Raw genomic sequence first — 16,514 nt, 5'->3', positions numbered from 1 at the left:
GAGGTGCTGGACCGCGCGTTCTTGGGTGAGGCGGGTGACAAATATGCCCACTTGTTGCCGCATAATAAAGAACCATGGAGGCAGAATCGAATAGCGGTCGGTGTTCGCGTGGCGCAGGCAGCGCCAGCAAAAGGTCCTCATCGTCGGAGACCTGCGACACGGAAGAAGGTTGCGGTTGCGGACACGATAGCAGCTGTGGAAAGGACAGCAATGCGGCCGCGGGATTTCAAGCGACAGCTGCCGCGACCAATAGTGGTGGAGGTGTTGGTAAACGGACAGGCTGTCCGAGCATTGTTGGACACTGGATCTATGGCGGATTTCATATCAACAAAGCTAGTAGACCAATTGCGGCTAAAACGGGACTTACTGGCAAAGCCGCTGACGGTACAGCTTGCTGTACATGGTTCTCGCCGAAGATAAACTCATCGGTGACCGTAAAGCTGGAATATCAGGCCATTAATGGGGAACGGAGACTGGATGTGGCGAACCTGGATGACTATGATTTGATTCTGGGCACACCGTTTATCTATCAGCACCAGATCCTGATTGGGATGAACCCAACGCGTGTGGTGGTCGGATCAGCGACGCCGCTGAGAATGGAAGGCGCTGAAGTGGCAACAATACAATCAGCGGCCGCGGACATATTTGAGGAAGACCTCACCGTTTTGCGTGAAACGCTGAAGAAGGAGGCGGAAGTCTTGTGTCCAAATCCGGCGGAGACGGGACTGCCACCGTTTAGGGCGGTGAACCATGCAATCCCACTGAAGGATGAGTCGAAGGTTTATCATTGGCGGCCGTCTAAATGCCCCGAAGCATTGAGAGAAATATGGCGTGAGAAAAAGAACACGTACATGAAGTCGGGACGTTGGCGAATGGCAACAGGCAGTAATGCGTCGCCAATGCTAATACTCCCTAAGCCAATGAAGGAGGACGGCGTGCAGCGAATACGCACCGTGTTTGATAAGCGTGAACAGAATGACAACACGATCAAGATCGCGGCGCCGCTTCCAGACATACAGGGCATTCTCCGAAACGTGGCAAAACACCCTTATCGCACACTGGTAGATGGGAAAGATTTTTATGAGCAGATAAGGGTAATACCAGAACATGTGTCGCGCACCTTGTTTAACACGCCGGATGGGACAATGGAGAGTTTGGTCCTCCAGCAAGGTGATACGAACGGACCGGCAACCTGTCAAGCGTTGATGAACTACATATTCGCGCCGTACATTGGCGTGTTTATGGATGTATACCTGGACGATATAATAATATACTCAGACAGTGTAGAAGAACACCTGAAACATGTCAGAACTGTGTTCGATGTACTGAGGAAGGAGAAGCTATACCTGAGTGCGGACAAGATGCAGTTCTTCGCCAGGAAACTCAAGATTTTGGGCCACATTGTGGACGAGCAAGGAATCCTGATGGATCCACATAAGGTTGAATCCGTTTTAAGCTGGAAGACACCTACGAATAAGGACCTGTTGGCGAGTTTTATTGGTGCCGTTGGATATCTAGCAGACGACTGCCATGGCATACGCATACCGATGGGCATTCTGACTCCGTTGACGGGTGCCAAATCAGCATGGAAGTGGGGCGCCACAGAACAGCGAGCCTTCGAGGAGGTGAAGCGAATCGTGAATCGCTGGCGGGATCATCACCGAACGTCGATCAACTACAATAAAGACGCACCAGTGATTAACTTGGTCACCGACGCAAGCTGCACCGGAGCTAGTGGCTATGTTAGCCAAGGGGAGGATCTGAAAACGGCGAAGGTAATCGCGTTTTGGTCAGGAAAGTTCAACTCCGCGCAACAGAATTACCCCGTTCACGAGCAAGAGCTGTTGGCGATAGTCGAATCATTAAAACGATTCCGCGGCCTGCTGCATGGAGCAAGGTTTCGTATTTCGACGGACCACCGATCCCTGGAACACTTGATGGCCCAAAAGAACCTATCGCCACGTCAACACCGATGGCTCGACATACTGAACGAATTCGACTTTACCATTCGATATATCCCGGGCGAGACTAACGAGCTCGCAGATGCGCTGTCACGAATATACAGTGATGAGCCGCTGGGGACGCAAAGGGCGCCAAGCGAATATGTGGGGGACGAGGGGTTGGATGAGATGAGACCGTCGGCACGAACTGCGGATGAGTCTGGGGAGGCGGAGAGCCCATTGACGACTCCAGTATTCACGGGAGCAACGGCGGTCCTGGAAGGTGGGTTGAGAAGGTCTGCGAGACTGGCAGGCAAGCAGAGAAAGACTTACGAGGAGAGCGATGCATCTGATAAGGACGGGGACGAGGAGACACCACCTGGTAGCCAAGGCCGAAAGCGGAGGTCGAGGAAAGAGGAGAAGCGTGGTGGGAAGATTTCGCACCACGAGGCAAGTGGAGCCGATGTCATCGGGCCGGAAGTGATGCCAATCACCGAGACGACCGAGACTGAGCAGGAAACACAAATGCTCGAATTACCTGGAGTGCTGACCAGGGGTGAGCTTGGAATAGATTTTCCAGGGGTCCTTAGGCACCGCTACCATGAAGATCCATTCTTCAAGAATATATTAACCACTCCTGAAGACTACAACGACTTCATGGAAAAGGGTGGTCTTGTGTTCAAAAAGAGGGAAGGAATGGAAGTGTTGTGCATACCTGACATCAAAATTAAGGGACGAAGCGCGCGAGAGATCATGATGACGCACGCACACTCGGTGCTCGCACACCTGGGGGCACGTAAAACACTCGACTTCCTTCGCGAAGAGGTCTGGTGGAAGACTATGGTAATGGACGTGGAGTCATACTGCAAATCTTGTATTACTTGTGCAACAAGCAAGCCCAACAATCAGAAACCCGCGGGGCTGCTGAAAACACTCCCGGTTCCAAAGAGGCCGTGGCAGTATGTTGGGATAGATTTTGTGGGACCACTACCGGAATCGAGCACACGATCTGGGTCATTTGACATGATCTGCGTGGTTATCGACCACTTGACGTCGATGGTACATTTGATACCTACAAGAAACAAATATGGCGCACGACAAATTGCAGAAGTCGTATTTGATTCGGTATACAAATTACATGGTCTGCCAGAAAGAATCATAAGTGACCGTGACAAATGGTTTACCAGCGAATTCTGGACAAGACTGAACGAGTTATTAGGCATTGAGCTAAGAATGTCGACAGCATACCATCCACAGACAGATGGTATGACGGAACGTGCAAATCGTGCGATGACCCAAATGTTGCGGCAGTGCGTGGCGCCGGACCAGACAGACTGGGCTGAAAAGCTGCCTGCAATTGAATTTGCTATGAATTTAGCACGCAACGAGACAACGGGGTTCTCACCATTTTTTCTGAATTATGCACGATCGCCGAGGCCGATGATTTGGGACCAGAAGACAGAGTTTCCAGGGGTACAAAAGTTTGCGGCGAATGAAGGAGGCGCTGATGAGAGCGCATGACGCCATCATTGGCGCGTATCCAGCAGACGGACCAGGCAAACAAACATAGGCGCAAGTCAGGATGGGCAATAGGAGAGCTGGTGTACTTGTCGACTAAGAACATTCGATTACCAAGAAAAGGGCACGAAAACTAGTGCCGAAATACCTTGGACCATTCAAAATAGTTGAAATTGTGTCGCCAGGAGCATCCTACAAGTTAGAATTGTCAAAGGAGTTGAAGATGAGGGGCATACATGATGTGTTCCATGCATCGTTGCTCCGCCCGCACTACCCAAGTGATGATCGACGATTTCCTGGACGACAAATGCATCAAATCCCTGGTTTTGGCGTTAACCCAAAGGAATGGGCGGTAGAGAAAATAGTATCTCACGGGGGAAAGGGACGGACGCCACGTTTGAGGTGCGATGGGCGACAGGGGATGTGACGTGGTCGCCATATGCGGAGGTGAAGCACTTGACTGCAATGGATAGTTACTGCGAGGCAATGGGAGTGAAGCATCCCAAAAGCTTACCTGCAAAGGGGGCCAGGCAAGAGACGGAAGGAGAACAAGGAGAACAGATTATGATGGCGGCAGTAAGAGTCTGCAGAAGTATAAGAGTGGGCAACGATGAAGAGGAAGCAATACCACACACCTCTAGCCAGTTGCATTCGACACTCTTCTACCCAAGCGAAATGAACCCCACTAATCAGCACATCAATCCCAGCATGTACACCGCAGCCGTCAAACTGGCCTGCATCGAGTACCATGTTGCGATGAATAGTTGGCTGGCGGAAGGGGGGCCGTATCCGGGGGACGACACGCCCGTTCCTGTACCGAGAGAGGTACATGCGCGAGCACGCGCACGCCCTTGCCGGAGCAGTTCGCAGGGAGAAGGCAGCGGGAGTTGGCGAGACGGGCGGAAGCGGCAGAGGAGCAGTCACGGGTAGCGGGACTTGTCCGTGGAAGTGAAATCACGATGACCTCCGAGGTCTTGGCAGCAGTAATTGGAGCGCTGGCACAGACGACAGCGACGGGCTTGGGAGAAAGGCCAGGGATGGGAGCACCGTGGCCAGGGAGACACGTTAACCGACCGCTGTGCACTGAGTATGGGCACAACCATCAGTACGGAACGTACTGCCCGGGCCGTAAGCCAGTGGGTTATCGGGTGCCAAGCGGATTCCAAACTGCTCGCGGCCAAGTGAACCGAAAGCCTCCGACGGGGCGCGTGGATGGCAGGCTAAGCAGAAGCCGTCCAATGGGCAAAAACCGTTGTTGGCGCGGATGAATGCGATCCGGGTATCGAATAGGAAGGAGAAGAGGCGGGGGCGTAATGAGGCGCGCCGCGGCCAGAACCGACCGACAAGCAGAAGCACAAGAAAGGGTGGAAGATGCTGAAGTGGTTCGACAGGCAAGCGTTACAGCCACGGATGGGTCGGCTCATGAAATGGACGAGCTGGACGAGTTGTTTAGCGATGAGATCGGGGGAGTAGAGCGGGCCGAAGAGGAGGCACCTCCGGCATACGAGGAGATGCCGGTGGATGACACAGCAGTGGAGGGTGGACGCTGGAATAGCGAGGAGGAGCGCGCAGATAGCGGCATGGATATGGCAAATTATTAGAGCCGGCGGTAGAGGCTTCCAAGTAAGCCTCGGAGGGCGAATGTAACGGAGGCCGGAGGCCGACGCCGGCTTACATAAATTAGGCACTGCGCCGTGGTCGCGCAGTACTGCGGTACTGCGCTACTCCTTTCACAAATAGGTATATATAGTAGCTAGAATAATAGTAGTAGTTAGAAGACCTTGAATCGACAACCTACCTACGCAACTTGACTGATTATTCAGCACTGACAACACTCGACTTCAAGATTACTCTCGTGTTATCGCCGATCTATCTATTCGACAGCCGGCGACGTCACATAAAGGCCTAGCATAGTGTGCCCCAAATATGTAATGCCCCAGAAGAAAGGTAAAGTCTATCTATCCAAGGGACCCAGATGCCCCATGCACACAGTTGTGTTGCCCACATGGTCCAGTTCGTCCAAGAACTGTTTTAGGTGGCTTGCCCCAAGGACTATGTAATTATCTAAGTATAGTACATGCTGCCGAAGGGTGTTTATGACGACCACAATGGGCAATCATTCCCTTTTGACACATCTGCCACACGAGGACAGACACCGGAGGCAAAGGCCCGGGCACGAGGGAGCCTAGTGCCTGACAGGCACCAGGCGTTCTGTAGGCATCTCGGCAACATCTGAGTGGCCGGGCGGGTAATCGCGTGAACAATACATTGGTCCGACTTAGGTCTGAGTGGCGGCCAGGGAGATAGTGCCTGTAGATAGAAGATCAATTGGCTTATATACCAAAGGACTACCTCCTTGTGTTCAACCAACATGCCCTCAGTTTGGTGCTCTTGTAGCCACTGTTCTCAGTGTGCTGGGGGTAGAAGATCAGTTGCCCGCCAAACCAGACTTCAGCATGAGCGCAGTGATGCTCGACAGGCATCAGCAAGTCCAATATTATCAGAAGGGGATGAAAGCAGTTCAGATTCATCTGGTCCCCAGTTTCCTGTTGATCCAGAGGCCTTGAATAATGGTGAGTATTATTTCACTAGTAAGGCTATCAATATTAATAACCTATAATAATCATAGCAATTTCACCTGTAATCAGGCTATCTTTGGTGCTAGTTCTCTGGCTAAATCTCACCATTGGAGTCAGCAGGCAGACATCAAGCATTATTTTGAAGGCTTTGCAATTCATCTTCTATGCTCTGATCAAATCTATGCTTGCTGTACTGAAGACTACTGGTGCACAAGTCCCTATGCCAGCTTTTCCAGTGGATGTACGGACACTCTACACTGATGACTATGAACCAGAAATCAAGCGGACTGTCTGCTGCCCACAATGCTTTACCATGTACTCAAGTGATCAGCCTATACCAGAAAAATATCTCTGGCGTAAAAATCCTAGGCGGGGTAAATTCTGTAACACAAATCTTTGGAAGTATAGGAAGACTAAAACAGGAAAAAAGAAAGTCCCTCTTTGTCATTTTTCAGTACAAGACTTTGGCTCTTGGCTATCTTATTTTCTAGATCGCCCAGTTATACGAGCAGCTCTTCAGTAGTCTGCAAATCTCTCTCATGAACATGCTATGCATGGTTATCCAAAGGAAATGACAGATGTTCAAGAGAGTCCTGTTTGGAAGAGCTTAGGCAACTTCACATTCATGCCTACCAATCTTGTCTGGGCAATTTATATTGACTGGTTCAATCCATTTTCCAACAAGATTGCAGGTATGTATATATACTCAATTAAATGATGTATTCAAATAAATCAATAGGAAAACATGTATCCTGTGGTGCAATAGTTCTATATTGCCTTAGTCTTCCCACCCATCTAAGATTTAAGTTGGAAAATATATTTATTCTAGGATTAATTCCAGGACCAAATATGCCAGATGTCTGGACAATCTCACACATTCTAGATACATTGGTTCAGGCACTAAATGCATATTGGCTACCAGGGAAACAGGTCAACACAAAATCTGGCCTCCAGTTTATAGTACAGGTTATAGTCCTGGCTTTAATTGCAGATCTAGCAGCTATTTGCAAAGTAGCTGGCTATTTAGCCCATAATGCTAATAAATTCTGCTCATACTGTCTACTAGATCTTAATGCTCTTGATAGTCTAGATTGGAGTACTTGGACCTACCGTAATAGGCAGACAGTCAAAGAGCAAGCCCAAGCCTGGCTCAAAATCACATCTACTACTGGGAGAAAAAAGGAATCAAGAGAAACCGGAGTACGATGGACACCACTGCATGATCTTAAAGGCTGGGATCCTGTTAAACGCTTAGTTCTGGGTTTTATGCATAATCTTCTGGAGGGTATTGCAGAAAATCATCTCCGTGAAGTTTGGGGATTAGGACGATCAGAGACATTCTCAAAGAAATTAGCACTGAAAAAGGCAATTGATGAGCTTGGTAATGCTGAAGCTGAGCTATCTGACTCAGAATTAACTCAATCTTCCATCTCAGATCTAGAGGCAGATATGACTACTACTCATGCCATGGAGCTTGATGATGATGATGATGATGATGATGATGATGATAGCACCCCAAACCCTGAGAATAATAAACTTGGATTATATACACAGAGTATTCAGGCTGATGAAGAAGATATTGAATACCAAGTGGGAGATATATTCCAATTTACTAAGGCTGAAATTGCCACTATTCGGCACTGTATTACTCATATTCATCTACCCACTCATGAAAATCGGCCACCTTCAAATTTAGGAGAAGCTTCACATGGAAAATTGAAAGCATATGAACTGCTGCTTTTGTTCACAACAATTTTACCTTTGGTGATCCCTCAACTTTGGCATCAAGGAAATACTTCTGCAGATCTTCTAGAAAATTTTCATCATCTGGTTGCATGTGTTGCAATTGTCTCTTCCTTCAGAACCTCAGATGACACTGCTAGAAAGTATATGTATCATTTTGTGGAATATAGAAAATCACTATCTTAACTATTCTCATTCTTTCCTATCAAGCCAAACTTTCATTTTGCTTGTCACAATCTGGAACAATTGAAATACTGGGGACCTCTAGCTGCTCTAAGTGAATTTGCTGGCGAGCGTATTAATGGAATTCTTGCAAGCACTAATATTAATAAGTGATCTGGTTAGTATTTAAACCACTACTATTTAATAATCTAATCATTATCAAGATGATATGGAACTGACTATGTTGCGTCATTTTGCTCGACGCAGCCGATTGGAAGCAATGCTAGCTGATAACAATGGAGATACAAGCCTGCTGGGAGAGCTCAACAATATCTTAGAACCTACTCATCCATATGATACAATGAATTCCCAGAAACCACTTACCAGCTTAGAGGAAACAAAATTTCTACAGAAAGGTCTTTTAATTGACCTGAATATATATACTTTGATCTTACAGTATCTGCATTCTATTGGCCAAACTCAGTGGTTATCATTTATTGATGATATTGGAACTCTTCCAGCTGAAAATGAATTTGTTCTGCCTCCTCATGCAGCTCTACCTTCTGAGATAAAGTTTAATAGAAAAACCTATAGCTGTAAAATATCACATGAAGGAAACAGTGGGATTCAGTTCAAGGACCCTAATAACCCTACAGCATACTTTACAGGCTATATTGAGAAAATATTCACTATTCCACTTCAAGGAATATTACAGAATTTTCTGTTTGTTCAAAAGCATAAGCCTGTGCTATCTCCTCTCATAGAACATCTTCCGTTTCATAATCATCCATGGTTTCAAGCAACAGTAGTTGATGCAGTAGAATCTGGTGAATTTTATATCATTGAACCTCAACATATCATAACCCACCTTGCTATATACAAGCCAGAAGTTGGAGCTTACAATTTAAACTGGCAATGTATGATTATCTCATGGGCATTGAATAGAGGAAGACAAGTTTGATGATTATATATATAGGAATACAAAAATTTAGTTAAATATTGTTAGTTTTGTTTTTTGTTTTCTTCTTATTTTATTTTATTTTATTTTCTTAAAATATTTTTATTTTATTTTATTTTAAGAAAAATCTTTCTAACTAACTGTTTCTTACACTGATTTTTATAAGTAATGCAATCAATCTTGACTTAGTTTTAGATCTATCTGGGAATCATAATGTGGATCATAGACATAAACATAGCATAGGCATATGGCATACACATAGGTACAAGACAGGTAAGCATAAGAAAAAGAGACAACATATTAAGCAGCTGGCATATCATCATCATCATCACCCTTCTCTTCATCCTCATCTGATAGTGCTGTCCAATCAATGTTGTCCATCTCTTCCTGTGTGGGCACATCATATGATCGGAGAACTTCAGACACATAGTGTTCATCAAATTCAGCTGATGTCATAGTCTTGAAATGTGCTGGAACATAGTAATCACCATCCCTATCACAAAGCCAATGCCTAGGTGCAGGCAATGCAACACCATTGGAATATATAGTAAAGCGGCGATGAGCGCTGAACTTGTTATATATCTCTGGCTTGAACCAGTCAATAGGAGCACCAAGTGCAATGTGCCGTTTTGCCTTGGGCTTCGGAGCATCTGGATCATCAACTGTGAGACGGCGGTGTACTGAGAAGCTATTTGTTGCACTAGCAGAAGCAGCAATGCGCTTGTCAATATTGATGTTGAAGCGTGTTGCAGTTTCACTACGTTCAGCATGTAGAACTTTGGTAAATGAGCCATCAGGATTAGCCTCATCTTCACTATTGCATTCTGGATATTTGACAAGCTTCCGGGTTGTCTCTGGCCAGCCATCCGACTTGAGGAATGTATAGCGACGGTGGGCATCCTAAAACACTTTATCAGTAGTCTGAAGCTATCTTATAGCTACATACCTGAAGTCGTCATTTGTACATATTAAGATCTTCATGCACCACATTATAGAGACTATCAGGCGAGCCAAGGACATCAGGAAGAAAACGAGAAAGCCCAGCCTCAAGTATGCCACTAAAAATCGTCTGGAGATGATTATCATTCATGCGAGCAATAGCACCTGCAATTGTTCCTCGCTTCCCCTTGTGCAGCTGATCAGCCAAACGTAAGGTCTGGACCTTGTCCATTCCATGTTGATGAGAGTATGGTTGCAGTCACGACTTCATGACAAGCTGTAATTTTGACTTTTTGGGGCTGAATAATGAGAGATTTAACTCAGAAGTACCCTTAAAACGTCCAAATTTCTCTGCCCGAAGTTTTGATCGATTACATAATCAACCCGCCAAATTTGTCTCCAACGAACGACTTTTACACACGTAACAGCGTGGCTGCTTTGGCTTCCCTCTCTTCTGCAGCAGCATCCAGATCAGCTTGAGAGACAGCACGGTAGGACTTGTACTTCTTGACAGCGTATTCTGCGGCAACACCAGTTGCTCCGAGGGAGTAGACGCTGAGATAACGGCGTGATCGTCGGAAGAAACGGGCGGATTGTTGGCAGTGGACAGGCATCCAAAGCCTCATCTAGAAGCTTTCATGCATATTTTGCGTTGCCATTGGTCCGTTCACGATAATAACGCTTTACCCATCCCCAATAATACTCGATGGGGTTGAGTTCAGGGTGAAATTTCGGCAGGAAATGGCAAGTGTGCCCAGCTTCATCGATAACCTGTCATTTGAATGAGAAATCACGGTTGGATTATAAAATTGAAGACAAACCATTTCCAACAGGCATTTTTGCTTGGCAAAATCATCTTGCAGAGCCAAGATGCGGCACATGCAGCAATCCGTTGGCTCTGTGCTCTCATCTTCACCCTCTGACTCCTCTGACTCGTTATCGCTGCCCTGATTTTGTGACACATCGGCATCTGCTTGGATCTTTCGTGAGCGCCGTTTTTTTGCACAACTCACAATCACCAATAAGACGGTGCTTGCCCAATGATGCTGCAGTATACCCTCGTTCCTCGAGGATTACCTTCATACCTTTTGGTTTGCCTTCAAACTTCTTGTAGGGGTGTTTGTCGGGGAGCTGTTCTGGGAAATTGAGCTGTTGAGGTTTACCACCACGACCAAATGGATTATTTGTCGGAATGATAGTGTCATGCATTACTGGCTGCTTTCCGCCTGGATTTACGTTCATCTTTGTGACGCAAAGGGCATCGTCCGGCATACTATCGTGGCATGATGAGTTGTCGAAAACCCAGTGGATAACTGTGTTCGGAAACATGAAATTTGCGATTTTAATCGCATTCCGAAGCTAAATAATATGAGTGACACAATTGATTGAGACCTGGGCACAGACTTGGGCAACCATCTGACTTGCATTCCAATAACTATCGCCAGTGGACTTCGACGAAGGGGTAATAATGACGCGGGAATCAACAATGTCAAGCTGGGCTGTCTGCGGAAGTTTTCTCATCTTCTCAATCATTTCTGGTGTGAGCGCAAGATTCCCGAAACATTCACACAAGAAGCCCGAGGTCATCATAAGCTGTCCTCGAGTTTTTTTCTTCAGAACATGCTCTCCTTCTTTGAGCCAGTAAGTGACGGCTTGGAAATCATTTGCGTGAAAGGCAGATTCATCCTGAGTGATCCAGACATGCTCCTTCTCACCAGCAGCAAGAACCGGAAGTGTCTCAACCATTCCGGTTCCATCATAAGATGCGGTGAATCTATTGATTGATTGTTAGAACGTTATCTTGTGATGCAAAATCTCAGGCTCACTTCTCCACTCTCTCCACCTCCTTCACAAACTCTGCGCGGCGAACGCGAACGCGAACAGATTTCCGCTCATGACCATTGTAATAGGTCCCCTTCTTATGTTGCTTCCGACGATAGCCCATCGTAATCAGCCAGCGACAAGCTGTTGCAACACTGATGTGATTCTTGCTTGTGTCGAGCGATGGCAGCACATGCTCATTGAAATGGCGCTGAACCAAGCGGGGAGTGACCTGGGGGTGTTGGTGAGTTTTCTCTCTTCCGTCGTTGTCTGCTCACTCACCGTTCCTGTTGGCAATGTCTTCAGATAACGACGGAAGCCAGATTGAATCGCTTCTTGGTGCAAAAGGCCAGTCCGCCTTGCCCGTTTTCCTTGCTGACTTGGCCGTAGTATCCCATATGCTTCGAAATGACGGGCTTGCGAGCATAAAACCCATGCAAATGCTGCACCACGCTGCAGGTTTCTGGCCACCTGCGCAGATGCCCTTGCTAGTGTTTGTCGTGGAAGAAATTGATAGAAACTGGCCAACGAGGCAAATAGTGCTTCATCACGATAACTATGGGCCTTCCGCGCCTTCTTCAAACCTTCCCGAGCCAATATCTCTAGCTCACCATAGCTTTTCGGCGCAGCTTCTTCATTTTCATCGACCACCCACTGAGATACTTCATCTGCTTGCTGTGCTTCACGCTCCACCTCCTGCTCCACCACCTCCACCTCCTGCTCCACCGCACACTCTTTCTCAGCCACGACTTCAACCAGGCCTTCATCTTCGGCAAGGCTTGGAGTAGGGATCTGGATAATCACCTCAAGGTCCGAGTCTGAACCATCAGTGGGTGACACTGGGTTCAATGTTCTCGTGTCAACATCCATTTTTGAATGCTGGGTGGCTGGGTTCCAAAATGAATCAAGGGTGTGATTTGGTCGTGGCTTTGGACGACTTTTGACTGCTTCCAGGGCTTTCTGAACTGATGGTTCATCCAAACTGCGACCTCCGGCAAGGACTTCATCACGGATCTTCTGTCGCTTTTGTTGTGCAGTGTGTTCCGCATCACCACTGACTTGATACGGCCCCCTCTTTCGTCCGACTTTGTCTTTTGGTCCATCAAGCACAAGTTCCGTGCAACGATTTGCGGCCAACTTATCCCGTTTTACTTGTGACGGTGCGCGAGGTTTGATTACAACTTCAAGAAGATTGCGGTATTCTTCATCAGAATCTTCGTCGTATTCTCAGTCAGACTCAGAGTCATCTGAACTTGGGAGAATTTCAGGCTCTATAAGCGTGCTTGCTGTTCCAGACTGGGCTCTAGCTGAAATGAAGGCACCACGAGAGTCCCGGAGAGGCTTGGCCTGCCATTTTGTACGTGTCATAGGGTAGTGCGGATGGTGAACCAACGCTGGTCTGTTGACACGTGATGTTACCTAAGCTTGATCCGCCAAATCTTGTCCATTTTTTGTGTTATTTCAAATGCGTAAAATATGGGCCGTGCAGTGGGTAAAGAGGTTGAATAGCTATACAATTATGGAGTATCAAGTGTCTACAGTACCTACTCAATGTGTTATTCAAGATTCAAAATTTCCTTTTTTGGCTTGTCATGAAGTCGTGACCGCAACCATACTTGAGACCACCTAGTTTTCGTCGCCAGTCTGCAGCAGAAACGAATCGTGTCTCGAATTCAGCAATATCTAAAGGACTAGGGAGAGGAAGGACATATTTGCCATCATGGACTCCAGCCATAATCTGCAGATGCAATGTCATCCCATTCTGATATAGATTGAGTAATGGCAGTAATTGGAGAGCTGACTTTACCTGTAGTGATCGATCTTCAAGACGCGCAGCGCAGCCACACCCTTAGTCGGAATCCAATAGGGGTTGTGTCGGCTATGCGAGCGCTTTGACGATGTTGAACCCTTTGCTTGTTTTCTACGAGCCTGGGCCTTCTTCCACTTCTCGTATTCAGGATCAGTTCCAGCTGTTGTTGCTGGTTGTGCATGCATACGAGGAGGTGGAGGCCAAGGCGGAGGAGGCGGAGGTGGAGGCCGAGAGGGAGGTGGCGAGTGATGGGGAGGTGGCAAACCTGGGTTCTGCATATTGCCAAGGGGAACATCATCACCCAGAGGTGAGTAGGTTGGTGAGAAATGAGGCACTGGTGTGAGCCGAGGTGGAGAAGGACTCGTCACCATATCCAATGGCTCAGAGCATATATCCTGTTGTTGGTGTGAAGGCCCTGGCTGTGGCGACAAAGAGTTATGATGTTGCGCTCGTGGCGTTCGGGAACGACCCCGTGTATTTGAATTTCTGGCTCGTGGTGCAGGAGAACGTGAGCGAGAAGGATGTCGCTGGCGCGCAGGTGTCCGATTGTGAAGTCGCCGAGATGGTGGTGGTGACAGAGAGGGTGAAGAACGAGATACTTGCTTGCCTTTGCCCTTCCAGGCATGTATTGCAGCAGGCGGCAGTGGGGGACGAGCCGCAAAAGCAAATGGCTCTGGGCTTGGTGAGACTCTTACTGGTGGTGGTGGCCCATGTCCATTGCCGTCATCTTGCACCACAAATGCAGGAGTGTCGGCATTATGTTTTGGAGTCGTTGATGGCAGCGGTGGATGGCCTACTTGCTCGCTGATCATTGATTCATGCTGCGATGCCTGTCGCGGTCGTGATGATGGAAGGGTGTTGGCGTCTTGGGAGAAGCGAGCAGATTGGGATGTGCAGCTCTGAAGCCGCCGCTTGTATCTGTTGGGTACACAGCGGGGACCGGGGTTGGTCGGAGAGCGGGAGTCGAATGGGAATGGAAGACGGGGGATGGGTTGGACTGCAGCTGTACGCGCTGACCGCACTGGTATGCGGCTTGGACGAGAGCGTGGGTCTCCATTGCTGCTGCTCGGAGCAGAGAACGGGTCAGGTGGCGATTGAAGCGGAGGTCTTTCGCCCTTTCGGTGGCGTGAGTAAGGTGAGAGAACAACACTGCAGCCCCGGGCGGCCGCAGGACGCGTTGTTCCAGTACTGGTTTGTTTGCTAGACATGAAGGTGAGCTTTGTCGGAGGAAAGAGACGGAAAGCATACCTGAAAGCCCCCAATACTTCAATGCATCGATTTCGCCACGACACGCGCGACACACTGCTTCCTTGTGGTAAGAAACAAAGGGAAATGAAAAGAGCGTGACCGTCTTACCGCTTCTATCATGTCAAGCTCAACAGACACGAGCTCGAGCTCGAGCGTGCAGTCCATGCACTGCAAAAGCCTCCGGATCTGCCTAAGGAGCGCCTAGTGCCTGTCAGGCACTAGGCGCCCTAGTGCGTGGGCGTCTGCCTCCGGTGAGAGGTCCACCCTTTTCTGTTCAGGACAGCATCTCACAGCCTCGCAACTCCCTAAGGAGATGTCCCCAACAATCCCTTCTGTGCAGAGGTCTGATCGAGTTTGACATGCATGCACTGACAGGGCCTGGTCGCTAACCAGAATGATCGGTGTTGAACCGTCATATTGCTGTTATGAATTTACCCTACTGGGGAAGGACTGGCTATGCGCTTGAACCTGAAGTGAGAGCAGGGCCGGCAATGCCACAATGGCAATACTAGGTTAAGAAATGATAGGTAAAAAGAGGGGGCTTTGTGTAGGTAAAGGGGCAACACTAGCCTTGACACAAAGTGTCATGCCATGTCCAATAAAGGACAGTACAATAGAGGCAGCACCGATCCGAGCAAGAAGGACTTGCCTTATGCAGGAGAAGGGGCGGGGCCCATAACCTGTTGAAGCGCCAAAAGGTCTGGTCAGACCAGGAGTTGAACCTGGGGTACTGGGATGCCTAACCACTAGGCTATCCAACCAGTCAAGTGTGAGGATTCCCATTTTCCAACATGTTGAAGTTGAAGTCATATCCGCTTACCATACTTGCACATGACCGCTTGGTAATAACCAATGCGCTTGGTAAGGACTGAATACTCGCTCAGTCATCCTCTACCTTTACTTACTCATCGTACTTATAAATCGTAGTCAACATAGTGTAGTCAGCATAGCTAGCCTGAGTATATATACTGAGTAGTCTAGCTCGTCGTCTCTCCAGTCCTGTTGTTATTCACACAGTTCTGATATCGTCTTGTCAGGTTATGGGCCCCGTCAGCGTGAGAGCGCTGCCATGATCTGCTCGCGTCAACTGTAGTTGGAGGCAGCGGGCAGACAGAAGTTCTGATCCCTCACCCAAGTTTGGGGTAACTCCGTAAAAATGACATGTAATCAGAATGTTGCGACACTGATATGATGATCACCTACCTTCTGACACAGAAGTCACGGATTGGGTATCCGTGATGAGGTAGTGTCAGGTGTCAACGTTGAGTTTGACACATGTCTGGTTTCTTGAAGTCCGTGTGAGTCTTCAGGGGGTGTGTTGGAAAATGGGAATCCTCACACTTGACCAGTGTCTAGTGGTTAGGCATCCCAGTACGATTGGGAGGACCCAGGTTCAACTCCTGGTCTGACTAGACCTTTTGGCGCTTCAACAGCTAGGAGGTTAGGAGTAGCGCCTGGCCCGCAAGGGATGTACAATCATCCCCTCTGCGGCCAGGAATGGGAGCGAGGAGGAGGAGGAGGAGAGGCCAGAGTGTCCGATCACCCCCTTTGCAGGCTCACGTATATAAGGCACGATAGTGTACCTAGGGCTCGGCGCCGTACCGTATACGGCTACGGCCGTACTTTTACGGCGCAATACGGCGCCTCCCGGACCGTCGCCGTACCGTACTGCCACTTGGCGACCCTCACTACGGCTCCGGTATGGCTCCGGTACGGCCATATACGGTGATACGGCCGTAGTTGCCATCAATGTCTGATGGCACGCATTCTACCCCTGCCGGTGGGTTACTAGGCGG

The sequence above is a fragment of the Mycena indigotica genome, assembly GCF_014461135.1.
Source record: "Mycena indigotica strain 171206Taipei chromosome Unknown Mind.scaff0008, whole genome shotgun sequence".
Lineage (NCBI taxonomy): Eukaryota > Fungi > Basidiomycota > Agaricomycetes > Agaricales > Mycenaceae > Mycena > Mycena indigotica.
Note: the sequence above shows the minus strand (reverse complement) of the source record.